This window comes from Nilaparvata lugens, chromosome 8 (genome assembly GCF_014356525.2).
Source record: "Nilaparvata lugens isolate BPH chromosome 8, ASM1435652v1, whole genome shotgun sequence".
Classification (NCBI taxonomy): domain Eukaryota; kingdom Metazoa; phylum Arthropoda; class Insecta; order Hemiptera; family Delphacidae; genus Nilaparvata; species Nilaparvata lugens.
This window is the reverse complement of record NC_052511.1, coordinates 9,430,227-9,454,514: the sequence shown is the minus strand read 5'-3', so window position 1 is coordinate 9,454,514 and position 24,288 is coordinate 9,430,227. Positions and strand designations below refer to the sequence as shown.

The following is a 24,288-nucleotide window of genomic DNA, read 5'->3' as shown; positions in this document are numbered from 1 at the left end:
TTTTAAACAATACAAAACATTTTTAAACATTACAATTTCGAACAATGTAAACAATTTCTAAACAATTTTGAAGTATGTAATATATTATAGAAATTGTATTTATTCTGTGACCAAAATATTTGTGTTTAACAGTGCTGACGAATCAAAATTCGGGAATGGAATAGTAAGTTTCCAATCATTTAATGATTATGTGTTTTCTGTTGAATAAATAAATAAGTTGGGGGGGGGGTTCATTTTGAGCCTTTTTTTGGGTTCATGTGAGAGTTTTAACCCTGGAAACCCCCCCGCCCCTTCGCTACGCCACTGATCATAACGGTTAGAATTTGATCGACAAACGGTTACAATGAGATTTGTTCGATCGATTCAGATCGATAGGTCTCCAAATCAACTCCAGTAGCCTCCCCTCCAACATACGGCAGTAATGTGCCAGTGACTCATTTCCAATAAAGCTTCACTCAAATCGTTGTGATAATATTTTAATTGGAACTGTTTTAGGCCTCAGCTTATGGTACTTTTCTGCAAATAATGTAATTCTAAATAATTGAACACCATATCAATATTTTTATGTTGCATCGGTCATATCCGTCTTTATTGATTGTTTCATACAATAAGTACATCACCAAAATGATAGAGAGAGAAATAATGAGGTAACCATCGGCTATTCCTCTCCCAAATTCAGATAAGGTTACACATAGTTCGAAATAGGTGGTTGAGTCTTGTAGCTGTTCACTTCACAAAATTTTCAGTCCTCAATAATTTTCGTCTCGAAATTTATCCAGGAAAAAATATTTTGGTAGAATCATAGAGAAACAATAGCATAAGTAGATATCCCATGGTATAGGGTGTTTATGTCGTAACTTTTTTTGTTATCTCAAGCCGATAGTCCACGTAGTTCTTTCCCATAAAGCTATGTGCCGCTGGCAGTCTCTTATATTGTGCCGTTCATACAATCTCACCCGGCCAAAACAGTAAAAATCAACAATAATCGACAGTAATCGGCTTGAGATAACAGTAAAAGTTGCGACATAAACGCCCTATACCATGGGATATCTACTTAGGCTATTATTTCTCTATGGTAGAATGCAGTTGCAGTACAGAATACTGTACTGCGATCTGTCCCCGTATTTCATGGACTGCACATGCGCAGAGAAGATTCAGCACCCGTTTCGGTATAATGCTGTCTCCATGATAACACACGATGATTTGGTGTACCCTGTTTCAAGAATCTCCAGAAAGGATCCAAGGACCCTCGGACGAAAAACACAATGCATTTGGCTCGGCTTGGCATACCTACAATGTACTGGTGATAAATCACCACTTTACCTTGGACCCCTGTTTTTTTGGGGAAAAGAAAAAATCAAACACAACTGGAGGGTTGCTTACCTGTTTTGTAGTTTGTGTCTATGTGTGGGTGCACTCTGTGTACGTGTGTGAGTGTGTGTGTGTGGGTCTTCATTTTTTCCTTATTTCCTGCAACAACGCCCGAAGGTTTTCGTTTTTTGTTCTCCTGCTAGTGAAGCACTATCCAAGGTATTCTTCAGTGTTCTCTATTGAACAAGCTACAATGTTCACGCATTGCTGTGCTAAAAAAGGAAGGACTGCTGTGTTGGATAGAGAGCATTTTTACACTGGCCAACGGACTGTCCGAAATGTATTCATTGTTTTTTTCACGTACAATGGTAAAAAACTTGACCTCTACTGGAGAATGGTTTGGAGAATTTTTGTGAAAAGACTGAACACCATGTGAACACGCTGTCAGTAACCTAGTTCATTTACAAATTCGATTCTTCTATTCCAAGATGAGTTTTAGAGACTGGGAAATCCCTAGTCATGTTTTTGAGACAGTGCTATAATAATAAAATTATACAATTTTGCAATTATACTTAGTATTTTGTGAAATCACTCCACTTATATGGGCTACTTTATTCAAATTAATAAAAGCAATATAAAAACTTGTAGTATCCTCTATTTTAACGACTAGTTTCAACCATTGGACATTTTCATTTTCATTTGGTCATTTTGGAATATGACCAATTTTGGAAAATGACCCATTTTGGAAAATGACCAATGATCGAAACTAGTCGTTAAAATATTTTAAAGTTATCAATGAAGGGTACTATACGTTTTTATATTGTTTCTATTAATGGTATTTTGTATATTTTTTCATCTATCTCTTTTATGAAAATATAACATTACAGCTCAGAGTTACATTCAGAGCTACAGATCACTTTTCATAGTTTATGCTGTACTATCAGTGACCTCTCAATACTACAGTGTGATATAAATAATATGTACTTGATAACAAGCAAATTATGTGAAACCTTTAGAAAAAATTTAAAAAAAACTAAAAAGTGTTTGATTATTAAGGCTGAGTGTTCTATCAATACTATTACGATGAAACTTTACTCAAATTGTTATATCAGACAAAATTCTAAAAACATATTCTGTTTCTTTTACAGGTGAGTGTGTGGCAAATAGTTCAAGAAATCATAGGCAGTTCAAGAAAACATGTTGATTTGCAGATATGGAGTGTCCCTTCTTCATTACTTGAAAGGTGAGTTCTGTTTAATAAGTATTCAAATCGAATAAAATTTATTGCCTTACAAAACTTGACCTCTGGTTTTAAAAAAATTATAATTCAGCTCAATAAAACTAGATTTTCGACTTCTCGTAATCAATCGAGTTACAACATTGAATGCTTAGCTGAATTCAAAAATAATATGTTTAATATCACCTTAAACTTCCTATTTTTACAGTACTTCAAGGTATACAGTACATCAAGTCTCTGATAACTTAGAGCATAACATAGATAATAATCTATAATTTATCTTCTGTTGAATCGATATTAATCTATCAAATTATCCATTCTCTGTTACTATTGAAAGATATACTCTAACATCATTACCATTAGGAAAAATATGAATGAAGTGAATTAACTAATGGATTAAATAGAGTGAGAAGAGTAAAAGTATTACATTCATCTTATTACTACGAAAGTAATAAACGTAGTAAAAGCCCAAGGAGAGTATCCAGTAAAGGACTACTTTATAGGATATGCTATGATAGTATGGGATAGAATAGGATAGGATAGGATAGGATAGGATGGCATAGGATAGGATAGGATAGGATAGGATAGGATAGGATAGGATAGGATAGGATAGGATAGGATAGGATAGGATAGGATAGGATAGGATAGGATAGGATAGGATAGGATAGGATAGGATAGGATAGGATAGGATAGGATAGGATAGGATAGGATAGGATAGGATAGGATAGGATAGGATTGGATGGGATGGGATGGGATAGGATAGGATTGGATAGGATAGGATAGGATAGGATAGGATAGGATAGGATAGGATAGGAGCCTTCGTTTTTCATCAACCATATCGCAGTTCATAGAAAATATCGGGACACCGAGCTTCGCTCGTTATTTTTATTTATTGATAAACAGAACACAATTCTATAAAATGATCGTGTTTATATTTTACAGCTGGCTATACATCATCTTATGAATTTCGGGGATGCGATATTTTGATTTTTCACATACTCACTTTTTTACAATCCACAGCTGTTTCAGCCAAGGATGAATTATCATTTCAATGTCGTTCAGCGAGTTTTCTCAAGAATGAGACCTAGTGCAATCGAATCTTTATACCATAAACCTACTATGTTCCAAATTTCTTGAAAATCGTTAGGGCCGTAATCTCAAGGATGAGACATAGTGCAATCGAATCGTTATATCATAAACCAACTATGTTCCAAATTTCGTGAAAAGCGTTAGGGCCGTTCTCGAGATCCGTTGAACATAAATAACCAGATATAAAAATAGCCAGATATAAAAATAACCAGATATATAAATACAGAAATTGCTCGCTTAATATAATAGGATATTAGAGGTGTGTTTCCAAACATTGTTTTCCATTCTCCAAGATTCAAACGATACTATTTCAATCCATATTGAATGCAGTCAAGGTTGTGTTTTTTTGAGAGTCTCGATCTCCAATTCCCCAATAATTCACTACATGCTCCACCCTCAATTCCTTGCCCTCGAGATGCAATAATAACTATAACAGAAGCGATCGGTTTACAGAGAGGCGGCTCACATTTGCACAAGCTTGCAGATTAATGTTCAGCCGAGGGAATTAGAGGAATTACGGTGCACTCACGTAATTCCTTGGTCTAATCCTAATAGAGAATTGATTAACAGCAGACGATGGCGGTGAGCCATCCTGCATCCTGCGGTGTCCTCAGAGTATCCTGCAGTCAGGACAGACCAATAAGTCTGAATAATTCAGCCGGCTGATGCTGCACTAATCCCGTCTAATGAATTTCGTGATCGATGGTCGGGTTCGCGCAATATTACCTTTGGTCAACGCCGGCTGCCGGTCAAGCAGAAGGGACCCTTGTCTGCCACTGACAAATGACCGAATAAGTCCGTGATCGAACCCTGTGCTGAGGTAGGGGTGAGGCGGTTCATGAGGGGGGTTCATGCCCTCCAGCATGGTCAAGAAGGGTGAAACCTTAGAGGGTATCCATCAGTGGTTTAGCTGTAACAGTTGGTACACATAAATTATGTCCTGAGAATATTTATGATCCAACGACACTTTATTGATATTTTTAAACTTTTTTCATTCCTTTCTTTGTAGAAGAACTCAATTATTTAGGAAACTCTTATATATGTATTATATGTAGGATGCTCTCCCTATTTATAAATATAATTATGCTGCATTATGATTTATCATTAGTACTTCATTGAAGAACAATTCTTATCAAAAAGTTATCCATTCTAGGCTACTCGGGAAACTCAATAAAATATGAAAGAACTGTTCATAATGCAGAAATTAATAATTAAATATATTTTAAATAAACCCAGATTTTTCCCGACTGACCTTATATTCGAGGAATTCATGGCTTTGACAGTTGGACAGTTATATGTTGAAGATGTAATTGAATATTTAATAAAAAATAGAACAAATTTTTTATGCACCAACAACTCATTAAATAGACATTACCGCTTGAGACCTACTTCAAATAAGTATTTGATATATAATACTAATATTGAAACAATTTGACGGTAACTTATTTATCTATCTCGGTTTTTATTATCTCGGTACTATAATAATCAATAGAATTCCGGATCATCATCTCAACAAAATTACAAAGAGAATGAAGCAGGAAATCATTAATTGGATAAAAAGCAATTATTTTTTCAATCTTTAAATTATTTTAACCGTTTTCTGGATCGTTAATTAACATCCTATCTTCCCTTCCCTCAGCCATGCCTATCTACCTACCTTCTTCCATATTTCCCTATCACACACCCTTCCCTTTCAGTTATACCTTACCTGCCTATTACATGGGAAACCATAGTTGGCAAGGTATTTTCCCCCTCTTTCTCCCAGCACACTTCATTTTAGCAATATTGTCTTTTAATGTGTTAATATCATTGTTACTGTTATTGTTATTGTTTTGTTGTATATTGCCTTTACTCATTTTATTTTTTGTGTGTCGTGAATAAATTGGAATTGAAATTGAATATGATAATAATTATGTATCATCAAAACATAGTTTACCATTTTATTGTGATAGAATAATATTTAGGATGCCAATGACTAAGCTAATTTACATTCTGGATAAAAATTACCGCACGCGTATCATCAACAAAAATAACTCTATAATCTTATTGTGAAAAAAAATTTAGGATCCCAATGCCTAAGCTAATTTTATATTCTGAATAAAAATTGCCGCACGCGTATAATCAACAAAAATAACTCTGATTATAATCTAAAACGAGAAAAGGAATGTGTGATATCGGCTGATACAGAGGGGCTGTTTCACAAAGTGGAAGGGGTGGGATGTCCGATCTGGGGAAGCCATTATTCAGCGCGCGACGCCATGTTTTCATCCCCTGCAGAATGCTCTTATATTTCTCATCTGCGTCTCACCCCTACAAAACATCCCTTCACCCTCCTCCGTCATTCTTCTCGTGTATACTGCCGCTCTGGAAAGAACAAGTGCCCTTGCAACCCTCTCTCACACAACACACTCACTCACTCACTCACTCACACATCCACATTTATTCACTCACACACATGCATATAAAGCACACATGGGGCATCAATTACACACACAACCGAGTGTAATTCCAATGTGAGGCCTAGTTTTGTAAACAGGCTTCCGTGTTCTGAATTTCTCATCTCCGTAATTCACCTCGTATAAACAGAAGTGGTGATGAATGCTCTGCAATGCATCACTGTGAACCTGCCTATTATGAACTACTTGTGGACCTGTCTGTTTGATTCGAATAATTAATTATTAATAGATAATGTTGAGGTTGGTTGTGTTTTTGTAATCATTGTTGACCAATAACTAATTAGTACAGCATAGGCAATAGTCTAAGTCAATAAGTCAATAATAGTCTAATAAGTCTAGTAATAATTAAATAATTAGTCTAATAATAGTCTAATAGGCAATAAGTCTAATAAATTTATTAATGAAAGTTCATGGTAATACACTCTAGTATCACAAATAAAACCCTAAATTAAAAATATAGATGGAATTGGTATATTATATCTGTTTCCATAAACCGTAAACATAGAAACAAATTATTTTCAATGAACAACAATTCAAATTAAACACCCTGGAAACTTTTGCTATAGTAATTGAATTGGCATCAACATCCAAAAAAATATTAAGCATTTGAAAAAATATTATTTTCTACTGTTACAGTGCACATTGGATTGTACCATAGAATATTCTACCGATTTTGAAAGTTGTTATAGTTTTACCGTTCTTAACTATGAGTATCTCATAACATTATGAGATCTCATATATCATAACAATTAAATGCTGTCAACCACCCTAGAGACTTTTACTACAGTAATTGTATAATTGTAGAACATCCATTAGCATTAAAAAAAATATTTTCTACATTTACAGTGCACTGGATTGTACCATATAATATTCTACCGATTTTGAAAGTTGTTATAGTTTTACCGTTCTTGACTATGAGTATCTCATTAATGAGAACCAACATCTTTACTAACTTCTACTATTAACCTACTTTCCTACTTCTTTACTATGGAGTAGCTTAATGCCCCACAATACTCCAATCCGAAGCTTTCCAAATAAATGAGAAACTACATTTGTTCATGTTTTCATAATTGAACGTGAGCCATTATTAGTTTTTAAGATAATGTATGCTACATCAATAGATAAAAATAATTATAAATAAGAATGATTCCCAGAATATTCTACGATTCAATCAAGTGCACTCTGAATGTAGACAATTTTATTTCGCAAATATATCCACAACTATTCATTAGGAACATATTGATAATCTGATTCATGTCACAGCTCTTCAATCAACAAAGATAATGATAATTTATTTATTTATTTATTTATTTATTCTTACAAAAAATCTAGGAGTGCAACAGGCATAACAGCCCAAACGCACTCATGAATACAGGAAATATATTACTAAAAATTATTACAAAAAAATAGATACCTATATATAAATACTAGAAAAGTAATAAAAGAGAATGTTTAAAATGGTACATGTGAAAAACAGACAAGAAAAATAGTATAAAAGCTACTTTGAGAAAGAAGAGAATAATGTTAAAGGTAAATGATAAAACTAATTTTGATTATTCAATAAGATCAATCATAACCACATAAAATAACAACATATAACCTACGTATTACATATGGTTCTAAGAGAAGTGATAAAAGAACTAGAGAAAAAGGGATCAAAAGGGAACTGGAAAAAATATGAAAAAATATATGTTTAAATGATCTCCAGAATATTCTACGATTCAATCAAGTGCACTCTGAATGTAGACAATTTTATTTCGCAAATATATCCACAACTACAGTGATATGTGAGATACAGTTTAATCAAGTAGGTTATGCCAGTTATTGAAATAACCTCTAGATATGGTCAGGTACTTGATAATATTGACTGGATGGATAACTTAGCAGAACTAAGTCAAGGTTCCTTCATCATCCAGTGGTTATTTGTCCCGATAGTAAAGAGTTGATCGCATAAAAACGTCTATTCAAAGCGTGCAAGATATCGATATATGTTATCGAAGGTATTCTGTACTTGGAAACAGTGGAAGAACCGGTTCCTGGAGAGAAGAAATATTTTATATGGCCGGCAATAATGATATGTGAACATCTTACTGAAGCAGCTCTGACTTTGCATGCTGGTAACTTAGTGTTGCTTAGTAAGTTACGGTCCAACTAATTTCATATTTCCACGCCAGGATATTTATGATTTTCTACGGGTCCTCCTGAATCGAACTATTAAGGGTTTGTGATTTATAGCGGCTTTAATTTATTGTTTTGCCTCCGAATGGTCTTTGTTATTGAGTCATTAGGCTGATTATTATGTGGCTTTGAATTGCCTGTAGCTGTGTGACCAAACATAGAAGTGTGCCACTCAATGAATTAGTGGAATTTTCATTTCTTAATTTGTTCTTCAATCAGGTACCGCTTGATCTTGATAGATTATCATTACAGTATTTATTCTTATAGGGGAATTAATTCCTTGATTAGCTTTCCTAGAAAATACCGTTAGAACTTTATAGATAATCATGATTACTTATCATCATTCATCTAGAAAATTAGTGCTGAAGATTTTCTGAATTTACTCTCCAATCAAATCAGTTTTTGGTAGAGAGTTAGTGGGGAGGATATTTTTAATATTCTTTCCGAAGAATGGACATTGATATGTCCAAAGCTCCGCCAATTTATGTAGATGCATAACAATATAATTATAATCTATAGTTATTATATTACAAATTGCTTTTTCATATCATATACAGTTCAATAATTATTTTCTTAGTCTATATCATGTAAATTCATCTATAATTTTGCTGTATTGTAAGCTATTGTATATAAGTTTATAAGACAGTATATATTGTAATCTACATGAATAAAGTACTCAATCAATCAATCAATCAAATCAGTTTTTGGTAGAGAGTTAGTGGGGAGGATATTTTCAATATTCTTTCCGAAGAATGGACATTGATATGTCCAAAGCTCCGCCAATTTATGTAGATGCATAACAATATAATTATTATCTATAGTTATTATATTACAAATTGCTTTTTCATATCATATACAGTCAATAATTATTTTCTTAGTCTATATCATGTAAATTCATCTATAATTTTGCTGTATTGTAAGCTATTGTATATAAGTGTATAAGACAGTATATATTGTAATCTACATAAATAAAGTACTCAATCAATCAATCAATCAATCAAACATCACTTGATCTGAATGAATTATCACGGGTATCTATAATATAATGAAGAAATGAATCGGCTTATAGAAATAGTGGATTAGGAATTCACGGATACCGTATCGTCACGTCTGAACTACTCAAGTGATCAACTTGAAATTTTGCATATTTATAGTTTTTTAATTTACCGAGGATGGTTATAGGCCTATTTAATATTCTTCAAGACTGTAGTACATCAAGTTTTCAATCAGATCCTTGCGGAGCACGGGTTACATCCTATTCATTAATAATAATTCTTATTTATTTCATGAATTGATAGTAGTATGTTTATATCTCAATATTCTAATAATATAATATCCTCCATAATATAATATTCTCATTATCCTATCGAGTACTGTTTCATATTCTTTTCATAGAAAGATAATCATTAGGTCTGCTGAATTTATTTTTATAGAGAAATTACTACTGAATCTTCTCCATAAGCATTACCGTTATCTCCTCTCAATTCCAGAAACAATTTAAGATTACAGTGAATTGTTCCTGAAATCTTTCTCTGATATTTATTCTCTTGGCACTTGAATATTATAATCCTGGAATTTCTCATCTGTAAGCGGAAAAATCCTAACAATTTCAAGTTTCTTAGCTTTATGTGTTTACTCAACTTACATAAACTCAGTAGGCTAGTGGTGACACAGATCAATTTGGAAATGGTAGAATAATATCATTATTTAGTCTTTAAAAAAATTGCTAAAGAAGCATCAAATTAAAAAAACCGTGAATATAATCCTGAATTTTCTGATATTTGAGAGGAAAAATCCTAACAATTTTTCAAGTTTCATAGCTTTTTGTGTTTACTTAACTTACATAAACTCAGTAGGCTAGTGAGTACACAAGATAAATTTGAAAAGGGTAGATTATTATTTAGTGTAATCTAATAGAAGAATTGCTGTAGAAGCATTAAATTAATAAACAATTATCAGTTGCTCTTCACATAATATTTTTTCTCTACATTCTCAAACACCAGAGAATCACTCAATTTCATGAGATAAGCATCCTCCATAAAAAATGACTCAATTTGAAGTAACTAACGACTGGTTTCAGAGACCTTGAGAAATTTTGGCGTTCTTTTTTATTCTTCCAGGTCTTATCCAGTTTGTATTCTCCCTTATAATGCTCTTTTACGCTTGAAATGTTCTTCTTTTTCTCCTTCCAATTCACTCCCACAGTCTTCTCACTCTCTCTCTCTCTCTCTCTCTCTCTCTCTCTCTCTCTCTCCTCTCTCTCTCTCTCTCTCTCTCTCTCTCACTCTCTCACTCTCACTCTCTCTCTCACACTCTCTCTTTCTCACTCACTCTCTCTCTCTCACTCTCTCTCTCTCTCTCTCCTCTCTCTCTCTCTCTCTCTTCTCTCTCTCTCTCTCTCTCTCTCTCTCTCTCTCTCTCTCTCTCTCTTATTATCGGTTTCATTCTGATGCAGTCTTTTTCTCCTTTGCTACACTATTAACTATACTATTATGTTTCACAATAGCTATTATCACTATTGCAGTTCGAGATCTTCCTTATTTCTCTTCTTTAACTAATCTCTTTGCTCTCTTCTAAAGATGCGTACAGATTTACGCGCCACGAGCATTAGCAATTCACTTTTAATCAGCTGTTGCCAAGCTTTTTATTTCTGTATCTTACCGTTTCTGTAAAAATACAGATATAATCAGCTGATTAAAAGTGAATTGCTCATGTTCGCGGCGCGTAAATCTGTACGCACCTTAACAATTTTCACTTCCCATAAAACTTGAAATTCGTTTTCCACACTTGATTCTTCCCAATTTTCTCCTTGTTCAATTCATCATCCTATCATATTTCTCTTTCTATCTTCTTGATCAAATCCTGTTCTTCAGAATGCTCGTGAAGTTTGCAACTGAAATCCAGCTTCAAGATGCAGAAAACAGTTTTATTCTTCCTCTTTTTCCTAACCATATAATTCTAAACTGATGATCTCCTTTTATTACAAAACCGTTTTTAATGTTTCTCAACCAATTCTAATCAGTTTCGATTCTTGATCATTTTTGGAATAATTATTGATGAATTGTCATCTGACTTCTAAACCGTCCTACTGATTCTATACTACTTATTCATAATCAATTCTGATTCTTCCTTAATTTAGAATAATTTCTGAACTTTCCTTCGATTACAACACTCTTCCTACTATTTATACTACTAATTCATAATCAATTCTGATTCTTCCCTAATTTAGAATAATTTCTAAACTTTCCTCCGATTACAACACCCTTCCTACTATTTATACTACTAATTCATAATCAATTCTGATTCTTCCCTAATTTAGAATAATTTCTAAACTTTCCTTCGATTACAACACCCTTCCTTACAGATTCTCAATCAGAGTTGATTCTTCTTCTCTCTTCCACACACACATTCTCAGCTCGTCGCTACCTCTTCTGCTCCACCGCCAACGCATTGCTTTCTTTTTTGGGCCGCCGAAACATTCAGGGGGCGGGGTGAGAGAGACTGGCCCAGGGGCAGACCTTCGTCAAGGCAGCTGACACCCTCCCCTCACTCTCGTGCACCCTTGCATCATGGCATCCTAAATCAAAGATGGCTGACAGCCCTCCGCATCACTGTTTTTCTCACTCACTCCCTAGCCGGTCCTCATTCGTCTGTCCTGCTCGCTCAAACATCACCGGCTCTATTGTGTCCAAAAACTTGATATTTATCGGAGCCCTGGGCCGGAGACGATGATGCTCAAAGGCTTAGTCACGAGAACACCGGTCTGACTATGCTTCAGCTTTGCGTGCCGCGGTTGAACTTCGGAAAGGAATTGAATCGGCTACGGCTACTGTGGCAACTTCTCAGCTGAACAGTTTTGTCGATCGAGTCTAACACGAATTATTGTGCCCTTCATAAACTCTACAAATTAGAAACGTATATTTCATTCCTTCAGAATAATACTATTGCACCTGAAAAAATGTTGTCCTACTGGACAAATATTTCATTCCTCAGAAATAATATACGGTTCTATTACCTGAAATTAATATTGTTTTATCACAGGCTGCAATAACTTTTCTTAAATATATGTAAAAACGAGTAATTTTAGATTCATGAGTACGACCACTCTCAGCACATCTAAATTTTGATTTTTGAATCGATATTTTTTCTCCGAACATAAACCAAGTCTTCATATAATTGAGAAATTCTGAGTACCCTTTTGAATTATTTTTGACAAGTCAAAATGGCATTAGTAGCCGAAACATGTTGTCTCAAGAATAATTCAAAAGGGTAGGCTACTCACATTTATTTTTCATTTGTATTTATTTATTTATTTATTTATTTATTAGAACGGTCACAAACACGATATTTGGAAAGATAAACAGGCAATTGCCCAAAACTTCTTCAATTCCTTGATTTTGTCACATAAATAGTCCAAAGTGAGGTTAAGTTTAAAATTTCTGTTTTCACCAAAGATTAACACTCAGAGAATACGTATTATAGATATGACTGATGAATTTTTTTTTTTTGAAAGTAGCCCTGAAGAAAAAAGACGTAGTCTCCATGCTTACAATGAATGTCATATCATGTATGCATTTTATATGAAATGACATAAAATGTGCGTTGTACACAAAACTGTGATTCATATGAAGGCGACAGGTAGAGTGAAACCCAGAGTCTTGGAATTCCAGATACTCTGTAGGTAGAATATTTTTATTTCATGGTTTATTGGTTGAAATCGTCGCCGTCATAATGAGTCTCAGTGGTTTGCAAAGTGTATACAAGGCTTCATGAAACTGGATATAAATTTCAATCTATGTTAGTTGGTTATTAATGGCGATATATTAGAATTCAATAATGTATTTCATCCGGATCTTGATAAACTGTCCATCTACATCAACAAAGTGATTAATTTTCAATTTAATTATCAATTAATTCGTTGATGGATAGATCAATTCATTGATGAATAATGAACATTAAGAGACTCATTCGATTGATTTTCAAACTGATACACAAGATTTTCATATTAGTAGCAATACAATCTATTATGAAACAAAAACTATGTAAGTAAGTGTAATATTTCTTAAGTTGTTTATCAATTGTGATACATTCTGTGATTCATTTAAAGTATTATGTCAACCTTCAAAGTTCAAAATCTTTAAATGTTATTCCTGGATCAAAAATCAAGTGAAGAAGCAGTGTGTGATATCATAACCTCAAACTTTGGACAACATTAACGTTTTATCAACATTTTTGGAGAGAAATAGTACAGACTCAGCCTATTTTTCCTCCACGTTAAACTGGATGGGCACTTTAAACTGTCGTTCCTGGCTGAAGTATGACAGTCGTTAGGCCCATTGACGGCTTAAATTACAATTAAAATTATAATTATAATATAAATTATAATCTATAGTGTATCTACCTTTTAGTTTTACTAACTTTTAGTCATTAACTATAACTGGCTGTTTCTGCAGCCAATTATTTGTTTTTCTGCCTATAATATCAACATTTACTCATATCTTTTTTTTCAATCTGTATTTTTCTCAATTTAGTTAATAAATATCAATTTTCATAATTTAGTTAATCGATTTTAAATTCATCGAATTACGCCAGGCCCTCACAAACACAGGCTTAAGCCTACATGTGAGTCTCTCATAACGTAAGGGTATATATAAATGTACTGTAACTGTACTGTATTATTTGTAAATTGTGAGAATAAAAATTTGATTTGATTTGATATATATTCAGGGGGTGGGACCTTCCCGCAAGGGACTCCCCACCAACAAAAGCCATACGAATTTACTTTTTTTTTCCTCCAATGTCATAATTATATTATGATTGTAGTATTTTGCACAATAGAAAAATAAAATGATAAATAAATAAATTATTTCGCCATACAATGCTGCAATAATACCATGGAATACTTCCCATTAATCAATTCAAATATGTATGATGCAAGACGCCAGGTTACTGGATAACATCCTATTGGCTGAGGTTCAAACTATCTCATTTTATCGATTTAAATAGGCTACATAGAATCTAGAATACATAGACCAGGTTGAGATAACATACTGCAACTTATTACAGACCACTTAATTGCTAGTACCAAAGAACAGTCACCTCTTTAAGAGTCAAGCTCTGGCATTGGCAACTCATAAGAGTCGGACAACATTAATTATTTTAATTAATTGCTTTGTGCCCAGAGCCCATAGAACAGTAATAATAATACTCTAGTGGTCACTCACTAAAATAGGAGGAGTCCCAATGAATATTTATAACAGCTCATGTGACTGTAAGTAACTTATGTAACATGGTGATTAAGAAGTGACCACCACCTATTTATTCAGAGATGATCTTTGCTTTAGCGGGTGATTTATACGGAGTAGTCAGTTGCCTTTGAACTATTCCTTGCGCTCACATCTGTCATACACATCTCTATGATATCTTAATTTATATTCTTGCAGTGATATGTGTGCTTGATAGTGTATTCATTGTGGTTGTAGCCTACAGTTTGAATTATTCACCACGTGGAATGCGTTATGTGTGGACTGAATATTTTAATTATCTTACTTGATAGCCTATAATTGGTTGTATGTTATAAGAGTTGCAAAAGTTTCATAATTTTGTGTTCCTATTTACTGATTTTTGCTGTCTTATTGTTTTGTGTTCACTAATACGCTTCTTATTCTCTTTTTTCATTAAATTGAAAATGTTTATTGTTTGTACCTTCTAGGCCTTGTTACAGTATAATTCTCACTGCTTTATCCCTTATCGATTATATATCTTCTAGGTCTTGCTACAGTATAATTTCCACTAGTTTATTCCTTATTGTTTATCCATTCTAGACCTAGCTACAGTGAAATTCTCACTGCTTTATCCTATCATGTGGGATTTTCCAATGTTTTGTCATTTTCAATCAAAACTTATAGTCGTGTGATATACTGGCGCTCTAGCAACAAATCATAATATAACCTATGTATAATATTTGGACAATTTGAAACTAAATTAGGAAATTGAAGAAGTTTTGGGCAATAGACTGTTTTTTCTTCTCCGATCATTGTATTGTTTGTGCTAACCTAATAAATAATAAACATTACTGCATATATAATATTCCGAAATAATTGTTATATAGGTCCAGAACATAGATAAGATGAAAAGCAGTTCGGTGATATTACTTAGAAACCAATTATTCATGCCAGGTAGGCTAAAATATGAAATATAATGATATAATCGTGAATTTGGCTCATAAAAAAATCATAGACAACAGAAATACATAGGAACGTTTTATGTTTCATCTGTACCCATTCACAAATTTGATAATAATTAATGCTCGTGCTTTATTGGCTCGTTCATCAAAACATTTTCCGAAATAATTTGCTCAGGCCCGTTCAAGACTGAATAGAATCTCAACTTTGAAAATCAAATACTGATGATTGAAAGTCTAAATCGCTACATAAACCAGGGTCTATAGAAACCTTTATAGACCTTGCATGTACTGTTTTGTCAATGCTGGATAATGAGTGTCGTGTTGTGTGATAAGGTTTTCATTCAGCTTGTTGGATTTTGAGAGAATGCCGCGGAGGCTGAAAGGAGATTCTTTGGCAGTTCAAAGATGTATTCAATACTTACTATTTGATATCACTTGAAAATGTTATCAATGTTGAAACATTTTGTGAATAAATAATTCAAAAAGGGTACTGAGATTTTTATTTTTATCTCTATTTATATTACAAGTAGCCCTATACAGAAAGGAGATGAACTGTTTTGTTAGTTCATTGTATTCAGATTCGACATCGGTAATGACATCCTTACAAACTTGAAAACATGGCTTCAAGTGACTTAGCGTGTCAAGCACTAGTAAGTGAAAAGCACCTGCAAACTGCATACTTACAGCTCTTACTCGATCACTCTATCACTCTTACTCTAGCACCTGCAAACTGCATACTTACAGCTTACTCTATCACTCCTACCTACTCTACCACAGAGTGACGTGTTTATTACAGCTGGTAAGTTCATAAGCTAAATCATATTATCACAACATGATCTTGAATCATGATGATCTTCCCGTCTACGTTAGCCGCTTGGCTGACAATTTCGAAAACATAGGTCTGTAAAATGGATTAATATATAACAATTATTAGCCCCCCATTAAAATCTCTGGTCAGAAAACATCCCCAATATTCACACAACATATTCCCAAAGTTTCATGCCGTTCTGGCAAGTAGTTTTCGAGTCTATAGGGAACAACCAAACAAACAAACAAACAAACTAATAAACAAACACACACACAAACAGACATTCATTTTTATATAATAGAAAAGATAAGAATTTTTCAGTCTATAATATTTTTTAATGTGATGAATATTGAGTATTCCAGTTCAAATATTGAATAGTATTTACTAATGGTTGAAATCGATCTTTAGGGATTATGCTTCGTATTAGAAGGATCTTTATTTCAAGACCTGTGAAGCTTGAAGGCTGATATAGTTTCACTGAGTTTCAGCTCATCATATCTCATGGTATTAGAATTCTGATTACAATGGAAGTAAAGTTCGAAATTGAAATATTTAGACTTCATCATAAATGGAGAATTAAATTCCACAATTATTAGCAATATATAGTAAAATGTTTGATGTGCAATTTGATCTGTCCAGACCTAGCACAAAATAAAAATCAATCAATCAATCCATTTTCAGTAGTAGGAGTGTAGATCTATCTGACATGAGAATTATTCTAGTCTACTCTACTTTCATTTTTATGCCACCAGCCATATAGAGTAGAATGTGTGTACAGCACTGAGGGCTACTAAATTCAAATACTTGTTGAGACAATAATAAAGCTAAGTGATTCTCAAAGTGATTTCCAGCGTGTTTCATAGACTTGCACCCCATCAAGAACGGTGGTGTGGAAGTAATGGCCCTGGAAAATTGTCACCAAACCCTCTAGCAACGGTCAGTGTTGGGTTGCAGTGGTTTTTGGGCTTTCTTGGACAGCAAATTATATGCGACTTGAGTGTCCAGAGAAAAACTTTCGGATCAATGGGGGTTGTCTGGACCGAGAGCCGTTGTACTGCGCATGACGGGGATGTTTGCACCCCGAAGTAGTTCCGGGTTTCGCCGCTAGGTGCCGCCAGCGAACAGAGCGGCTGATCCACAAGTGTCCCATAATGTAATGAACTGCTGTGAAAACTGTAAATGTTCCAGCACTCTCCATAGACCCTTCAAGAGTTTCTGCACCCTTTCCAACCCCTTGCCGACTATTTTACGACTGCCATCAAAATACTTGCCACTACGTTTGCACTGCACTTTTGTCTACTCTACACGCTTTTCAGCATGAGTTCTTCCTCTATTCATTTCCTGAAGAGAGTACCAGCATTTATCATATGAAGTTTTTTTTTAAATCTCTAGATCTCCATGGATAAAGTTTTGAAAATATTATTTTTTTAATCTTTGTGAATAATCCACTCATTATCCTTTTGTCTTTCTCTTTTCTCTAGGAGTTCACTAAGGGCCGTTTGCACAGTCAAAGCTTAAACTGAATTTAATCAGCTGGTGGTGTTAACTAAAAAATTAATCACATCATAACAATCGAGACTTGATATGGATTCAATCCAGTTCAAGATAAAATCCAGTTTAAACTGTCACTGTGCAAACGGCTCTAAATGTCATAATTAATATATTTGTCTACTCTACTTTTACTAAGTAAGTAAAAGTAAAGTAAGTATTTGTCTGAAGTAATTTTCAATACTAACTTTCAGAGATTTAGGAAAATATAGTTCGGTGAATAAGTTATTATTAGATTTTTAAGTTATTATTATTATTGGAGATAATTTATTATTAATTTTGATTCAAGTGATTCTCCACCTTAAGAGTTGGAAAATAACTTATGATTGGTAAAATTCATGGTTTAATAATTTAGCATATTTGAATTTATTATAACAGCTCTCAAAAATTGCTATGAATCTATGGATTAATTCCTCATTTAATTTATAAACAACAGGAGCGTTACTCACATATTTTAAAACAGTTTTAATTTGTGTTTTCAATATATTATTTTACATTAGAAACTTTCCAAAGAAGGGATATATATAAATTGCTATTTTATAAATGAAACAGTTGAGTAGACGACTATTTTTTCTTTCTCTATTCATTTTCTCAAGCCTACCAGCTTTTCTTTAGTCAAATATGAAGTTATTTCTTCTGAATTTCAAGCTCTCCAAGAAAATAGTATTGATATGTATAGCTATGATGATTGTAATTGATGCTACAATAAGCCTTTCGCCCATTTTGATCTTGAAATGAGTCTAGTGATCCTCACGTGAATTATGATTAACATTACATTATTCTATAATTGAGTAGGATAATTGCAATCATGACTAAAAAACCTTCTCAAACTAAGAAAATGGCTGTATTGAGCTATGTCGAGCTCTATCAATTCATTTCTTCTCAAATCCTAAGTGGTGTTAAGTGAAGTAAATAAAATTTTACCAGCTTTTGTTTTCAATAAAACGGTTAAAAATAATGTGAGGATGAGCCTACTCATCTCATATGTCTTCTCTTTCACTTGCGCACCATGATCTATGCGGTCGCATCTCCAGCATAAAAAGACAGTAAACTCATGAAAACAAGAAACGAGACCGTTGATTCAGTTTCAAAGACACAATACAAGGAAATATCACTCTGGGTTAATTTAATATCGTTGTTGAGGACATTTGCTACAACTGCCATAAATAACCCAGCTGTCACATGTCTGAGCAAGATAGATTTTCCGACAGGTTTACTGAGATTATTTTACTGGAACAAGAAATAGCAGAGATAAATCTCGATACATGACTGGGGACTTTGTGTACATTAGAGTGGCTGCATCAGAGTCTACCCACCCACTGGGATATGTCTACGATTAGGTCATCATTAGAAAGTAATTCGATGTCCTAGATTCTAGATCTAGTCACAAATCAGAGTGCCATCGTTCATGGGATGAGAGCTGAACGATCCTAGGAACTCAGCGATTGATTTCATCATAATCATAAGTGCTCTGGTGATGCTCTGCCTTTCTAAAAATGCGTACACATTTACGCGCCGCGAACATGAGCAATTCACTTTTATTCAGCTGATGCCAAGCTTTTTATATCTGTATCTTACCTTTTTTGTAAAAATAAAGATATAGTCGTCAGCTGATTAAAAGTGAATTGTTCATGTTCGCGGCGCATATATTTGTACGCTCCTTTATGGCATACAAAGTGGAGAATTTCAAGGAATAGGTTTTAGTTTGATTCATCTTATCTTGAAAACACATGATATATATATGGGAAAGGTTTTTGCTTTGATTGGTGATGGAATAATTAGGATATGGAGTAATTCAATGAAATTATATTAGAAATAAGTGGAAAAAATAATTTTAAAATCAATATTAGGTGATAACCTAGTAACAGCCTGCTGTTGGAGCGTTGGCATTCAGAAACAAATACAAACCTCTTTCATGAATCTTACTTCCCAGTTCAAGTTATTCAATAGGCCCAAGAAATCTCATTCAAGCTGTTCTTGATATAACATGAATCAAGGATCATATATTGAGCTTATTGGAGGCTAAATTGGAAAAAGTGATGAAAAACTATAGCTAGAGAATGCATGTCATCAAATTTGAATAGGAAATAGGAGCTCAATCATAATTACGGATTGATATAACGATGTTTTTGGGATTATTAAAGGACTGTAGTCTCACATGGGATAGTCATGCTTGCCATGTTATGAAAAAGATTTCCCCTGGTCTTTTATGCTCTAAGGCATATGTCCAATGTTTGTAGTGCCCAGACATTGAAATCGGTATACCATGCAGTAATTCATGCACATTTGGACTTTGTATCTATGGCAGTACAACCAAAAAAAAATTCGGACAAGATACTTAAGCAGCAAAATAGAGCTATCAGAATAATTCTTAAGCTTGAAAGATGTCATTAAGTACGATTGTTTTTCTCGCTGCTTGGGATTATGACAGTGTATGGGCAGTATAATCATATATGATGTCATCATGTTTTTTAGAAAGACAAATACAGAAATAATAAACCAGACTCACAGCTACTTTACCCGTTATGGCAGAATTGTTGAAAGACATAGATTAGACCTATTTGAGAGGAAAACCGTTCCCAGGGGAAGGTCATTTTTTTCTAAATTGCCAAACGATTTGAAAATTTTGGAAGATGTTAAAAGTTTTGGTATTGAGTATTTGAATATTCGGTAGAATTATCCCTGTATTCGTTACAGGAATTTTTATAATATTTTATTAGTATCACATTAATTTGTTTGTAATTAGTATTTAGGCTATATTCCTTAGTATTCTGTGACACTATTCATATGTATTTTTACATGTTTATGAATAAAGATTTTTTCAATTCAATTCATATAAGATTTACCATCTCCAACTCGACTAGAGCTTCTGTGTAGGTACCTATACATTTATGTAGAACTGCTGAATAATTAATTGATATTTCAAATGATTTGGTTTATATCTTCCCAATAACCATTCTTGATATATTCTGATATGAAAATCAACAGAATATCTTGATAATTTTCTTATTAATTGAAACAAAATTTCATTCTCTAGCTTAGATTTGTACTTGAACATTACTTTTAGGTTTCTATAGTCCTATAATACACAATATTCCCATACTTCATCGATGGGTACAGGTCCCAACACCACACTAATATGCTGAGGATAATTGATATTTAATTTGTCCTTCTCAGACCTTCGATATGAAATGCAGTAACTCATAACAACCCAGCAAACTAAAACCCATACTTTATCTTCAGATTTCAGTGTTCATTCCTTGATGTTGAAGTATCACTTATATTACTACTTATATTAACTGATATCAATAATAATTGAACCTTGCGATTTAAACGCCGGATTAAAACCAATTCCAAACCCTTTCTCCAACTTCAAGTACCTGTGCCTGACCCACCTGGCCTGCTGATAAAAAGGCAACTGACAATGATAGCCCACTTCTCTACTAATTATCAACGTCCTACAACTTGTGCTGCATTGCAAGATGTTGCCAGACAAGTTGGCTCGATGGTGCGAAAAGTTGATAAACGAGAAGGCAGCAGGACCACCCACCGTACACCAGAAACAGGAAGGAAAAAATGGGAGAAGAAGTAGAAGAAGGAGAAGAAGAAGGAAAGAAAGAAAGAAGAAGAAGAAGTAGAAGAAAAAGAGGAGAAGAAGAATGATGAAGAGGAGGTAATGGAGTAGGAGGAGGAAGAGGAAACAAGCCTCTAATGAGCAATGCAATGCTGCAAAGCCTCGTTTATTTGGCCTCCATGTCATGCCATGGTATATACTCACGTTTTGCCCCCATGTCGACTGTTATGTGTCGTCTCCTTAATAAAATAACTACTACTATTTTTAAAGACCCTGTGTGTCATTGGTAGTGTCGAGTAATTGAGCTGACAAGCGACAACATTGAGATCCTTTACTAAAAAGAAAAATGAATATAAGAAGAAAAAGAAAAATGAAAATAAGAAGAAAAAGAAAAAGAAAAATGAAAATAAGAAGAAAAAGAAAAAGAAAAATGAAAATAAGAAGAAAAAGAAGAAAAAGAAAAAGAAGGAGAAGGAGAAGGAGGAGAAGAAGAAGATGAAGAAGAAGAAGAAGAAGAAGAAGGAGGAGGAGGAGGAGGAGGAGGAGGAGGAGGAAATTAGAGGGGAAAAAGAGGGGTGAAAAATTAGAAAAACAGAAAATTAGAATAGATAGAAGGGGGTTGGATTCAATGAGAGAAATAATTCAATTCAATTCAATTTATTTTTTATTCACGTATCATACAATTTTAACAACACAATTACAATATTATAAAATGAATATTGGAACCCACATAGACTATTACGTCCGTGTGTGGGAGCAGTTCTTAAGATTAGTTGTGTTACAATAAAAAATATTGGGCTATAAGTATAAGATACATACGGTAAATGAAATAAAAATAGATTATATTTAATATATTTTTAGGATTAATTATATAAAAAAAAATCAATTTGAATTTGAGAAGGAAGAAAAATTAAGAAGAATAAAGACAAATAAAGAATAACTATGTAGGAGAGAATCAGAAGATTCAGTAAAAGAGGAAGAAGAAAGTGAGAGAAGTTGATAAGAAGAGTAACGGTATGGGAGAAGAAGATATTGAGGAGGAAGAGAAACGTAGAAGCTGAAATGAATGAGAAGGGGAAAAGAATACGGAGAGAGTGTGTGAGCAATGAAGAGTGGCTTATTTAGAAGCTAGGAGGACGAGAAACAGAGAACTAGAAATAAGAAAACGAAAGAGGAATATTGAAGAAGAGCAAGAAAAGTTATGTAAAGAATGCAATGACAGCAAGGAAGAAGGAGAGATGAGAGTGAGTGGATGAGGCATAAGAGGAAGATAAATAAGGAGAAGAAGCGGAAGCAGAAGAAGAAGAAGAAGAAGAAGAAGAAGAAGAAGAAGAAGAAGAAGAAGAAGAAGAAGAAGAAGAAGAGAAGAAGAAGAAGAAGAAGAAGAAGAAGAAGAAGGAGAAGAAGAAGAAGGGAAAAGAGAAGGTGGAAGAGGATGAGGAAGCTTATACAGGAACCACGGAAGAAGAACATGGTGAAGTAAGAACATGATGAAGAAGATGAAGGTGAAGAAAATGGAGGGAGAAGAAGAGAAAAGAAGAAAGGAAAAGAGAAGAAACAAAACTCCAACAACAACAACAAAACCAATAACAACAACTACAACAAGAAGTAGAAGTAGAAGAAGAAGAAGGAGAAGTTGAAGAAGAAGAAGGAGGAGAAGAAGAAGAAGGAGGAAAAGATAAAGAGAAAGAAAAAGATGAAGGGAAAAGAGAAGGTTAGAGAGGATGAGGAAGCTTATACAGGAACTACGGAAGAAGAAAATGGTGAAGTAAGAACATGATGAAGAAGATGAAGAAGAAGAAAAAGGAGGAAGAAGAAGAAAAAAGAAGAAAGGAAAAGAGAAGATGAAGATGATGAGGAAGCTTTTACAGGAACCATGGAGGAAGAACATGGTGAAGTAAGAAACAGGACACCTTCAGACAGTAGAGCTTGTACGGTATATCTAGAAGCTACCAGACTAAACTCACTCACTCTCTCTCTCTCTCTCTCTCTCAAGGTTCTGAGTTCTCACCCAGTATAGTTTCTGGAAAGAGGTTCTGTTACATGGTCTCTTGAATTGTTCTACTGATCAACCAGCTTTTTCTGAAACCCACTTATAATACAAGTAGAGGTCTAGAGTATGTAGTCCGAAGACAGTAGGGCATTGCAGGTTTTTGCAGGGCTCTTTTGAATAAACTAAAAGTCATCATCTAATCGAACGTACTGTATTCCCATCAGGAGAATAATATAATAAATAATAGAATAAACAGATAAATGTTTATTTCTCCTGGAAAGAACTAAAACTACTACATCAATTACAGAAAATATTATTTTTTTCTTTTTGTGTAGTTGAGAAGTTGATATTGAGGTAATTATTCATATTGAATGAAAAAGACTAAGAAATTGTCAAAAAAACACTGATTTATTGATAATTAGAAAGACCGGTTTCGGTTATTACACCATTGTCAATCTCTGATAAACTGGAGATTGACAATGGAGTAATAACCGAAACCGGTCTTTCTAATTATCAATAAATCAGTGGTTGTTTGACAATTTCTTAGTCTTTTTCATTTAAATATAAAATTAATTACAATTACATACAATAGTTAGTTACGAAAAATTTCTTATAATGTGTCCTCCACATGTTTGGTGTTTTCTGTGTGACCTACTCCACTGTGGCGTACCATGTTCTAGAGTAGGTTAATAATTCTGTATCCACCATTGTTCATGATTCTATGTTTTCACTTGAAATAATAACATTTTCTTGGATTTCGAGCTTATTTTGAATTTTAGGTGAAAATGTTACTGAACATTGATTGTAGAGATTTTCATGCTCAATCTTTTCCACTTGAGTGATTTTGTTTAAATAGTATCTAAAGCCTGATAGTTGGGAATCTAAAATCAAACTTTGCATAGATGGGG

General features: G+C 33.7%; 1 protein-coding gene across 4 annotated transcripts in view; it reads left to right on the top strand.

Moving 5' to 3' along the window:
* LOC111055349 (homeotic protein antennapedia-like) overlaps positions 1 to 24,288 on the top strand; it is a 388,426-nt gene that overhangs the window by 111,161 nt on the left and 252,977 nt on the right. The window contains exon 2 of one of the 4 annotated variants that reach the window (XM_039433877.1): positions 2,460 to 2,554. The exons of the other annotated variants lie outside the window; for them this stretch is intronic. The gene's annotated coding sequence lies outside the window, so the exon portion shown is untranslated. The remainder of the gene's footprint in view (positions 1 to 2,459; positions 2,555 to 24,288) is intronic. 4 annotated transcript variants of the gene reach the window in all.